The 2,519-nt window shown below is 35.8% G+C and overlaps 1 protein-coding gene across 2 annotated transcripts in view; it reads right to left on the bottom strand.

Moving 5' to 3' along the window:
- Window positions 1-2,519, bottom strand: part of LOC110460915 (calcium/calmodulin-dependent protein kinase kinase 1-like) — a 165,683-nt gene that overhangs the window by 74,701 nt on the left and 88,463 nt on the right. The gene's annotated exons all lie outside the window — the stretch shown is intronic.

The following is a 2,519-nucleotide window of genomic DNA, read 5'->3' as shown; positions in this document are numbered from 1 at the left end:
CCCCCTCCCCCGTCTTCCACCCCCAACCCTTAATTGATTGATTGATTAAATTCTATATTTTTTAATTTGAGCAATTTTCTCTGTTTCACCCTATGTGTTGGATAACTGTGCATGCTCTGCTGTGCAGTATAACAGACCCCATCCCCTGTGGGGAGGAAATAGTGCTTTATGTTCATTAACAGCTATGGTCACAAAGGACATGCCAGGTTTTGGTGGTGGAGGAAAGCCGGAGTGCCCAAAGAAAAACCACCGACCTATGGCCATTACCTGATGATTGTCCAAAGTAGGCATCGAACCTGTGACTCAGCGGAGGATGGTTCATGATTCTAGACGGTCAGACGCCTTAACCACAGCACTTTGGACAGAACATATCCAATTTCTCAGCATTGAGATATCTGTCTTCTGCTCCACGACTAGTGAAGCAGACCCTATCACTCTACTGTGACAATCCCGGACTGCGAGTTGGAAGCATGGATTTAGCAGCTTTGTGTTGTTCCCAATTAAAGATTCTTTCAAACATTCAGGAAACCCATGTCAATAAAATTGTGACAAACAAATTTGACACAGCACAATCACCAGACATAGCAAATTGCCAACAAACGAAAAAAAAAATGTCTGATGCAATAAATTTGTATCGTTTCAAATGAATCAAACTTTAATTAGAACGGTGACATGTACAAATTTTGGCGTAATATGTTTACATAAATATCAAATTGATGCCCTTGACAAAACAATTTATTTCAAAATTGGCAATTTCCCGACAGATTGATGAATTTGTTTGGATTGTTTTGACATGGTGAACACACAAATGCGTAATTTACATCGGAACAACATGAAAACAACATCTGCCAATATTTTGAAGCCTACAATTACAGAGTGACTGAGAAAAACAAAATGACATGCTCTTCATTAATTCTAGTATGAGTATAAGTTGAGAGTGTCTAATTAAAGTTTCAAAATTTCCAATAACTGTTGGTTATAGAGGCAGAAACGTGTTTTTAACAGAATCCAGGTCTACACTTAAGGGTATTTTAGTGTATATTCTCATCATTCAAATATTATGTAAAAAGTTGTGGGAATGCAATGAATAAGGAATCCTATTTTGTTTCCAAATTTACAGCTTTACCATTGGTAAAAATTACTTATAATCCAATCATCACACAGAATTGTAACATGTGATTGGAGCCTTGTCGGAACTCTCCGCTTTCCAAAAACTATAAAAAGTTATAAGGGATCGGTGCCAATTTGGGCCTTCTAGTGGCTATCACCGATCAGTTTTATTTTCTGCACATACATCCCATGATATATAACATGAAATTTCAACTATGAGCTAGTTTTTTCAGTCAGTTTTGTTATCTGCAGTTTTGGAGTTACACAATACAGTAACATTACGAAGAAAGGTTCTCCAAAATATCATGTATTTTGTCAAAATGAGGCCATTTACGAATTTGACCCCTCACTTTACCCCCTCATATCTCGGAATGGTCTCCGAGCTAACCTTAATTTCATGTCAAATCATGACGGCATAACGGTATGTATGCGCAGAAAATAATACTTATCTGTGATAGGCAACAGAAGGCCCAAATTGGCATCCATCCTTTGTTATATATTTTAACCATATTTGCCTCTAAATAAAAGGGTGAATTCATTATTTTTGAAAATCTGTACATAAACAGAATGGTGTTTCATCATTAGGTTAAAATATTTTTTGGAAGATCTGTGGTTGAAAATTTAGTACAGCAAAAAGACTATGGTTTTAAAAGTTTAAAATCGGCCATAAGACAATTAACACTCAAGGAAAGCTCAATAGTGATCGTTTACTGGATATTTAATATATATATACTGGAGGTGTAAATTGCTTTGCAATGAGAAAATAGTTGTCTAGTGTCACCCATTTAACAAAAATATCCTTTCCCTAATTATATATAAGTGACCCTGTCTGTTGATTAGCCACTAAACAACAAGAGGCCCAATGGGCCTGCATCACTCACCTGGTATAAAACTCACACTTGTAACCTTAAAAGTGATCTAAAATAAAGCTACAGGCAAAATATCAGTACTTATGATTAAAATTCGTTCAAAAGACCCTGTTAATTTTTTTAAAAACATTTCACCCCTGTGATTGAAAGTCGAACAAAGTCATTATGTTAAACACATTGTATAGCCTTTCATCTCAGGATGCAACTTGCAAAGTATAAACATCCTGGGACCCATGGTTATTCATAAGAGGTTGTTTAAAGATTTTAAACAAATCTGACCCCTGTGACCTTGAATATAAGTCAGTCATTCACTTTAACAAACATAGTAGTCCTTGATCCCAGCATATGCTACTAACTAAATATCAACATCCTGAGCCTTTTGGTTATTCAGAACAAGTTGTTGAAATATTTTAAACATATTTGCTCCTTGTGACCTTGAATATGATTCAAGGTCATACATTTAAACAAACTTGGTAGCCCTTGATCCTAGTATGCTACTGACTAAATATCATCACCCAGGGCATTTTGGTTATTCAGAAG

Source organism: Mizuhopecten yessoensis, unplaced genomic scaffold, assembly GCF_002113885.1.
Source record: "Mizuhopecten yessoensis strain PY_sf001 unplaced genomic scaffold, ASM211388v2 scaffold10523, whole genome shotgun sequence".
In the NCBI taxonomy this organism is placed as follows: domain Eukaryota; kingdom Metazoa; phylum Mollusca; class Bivalvia; order Pectinida; family Pectinidae; genus Mizuhopecten; species Mizuhopecten yessoensis.
This window is presented reverse-complemented; position numbering and strand designations above follow the sequence as displayed.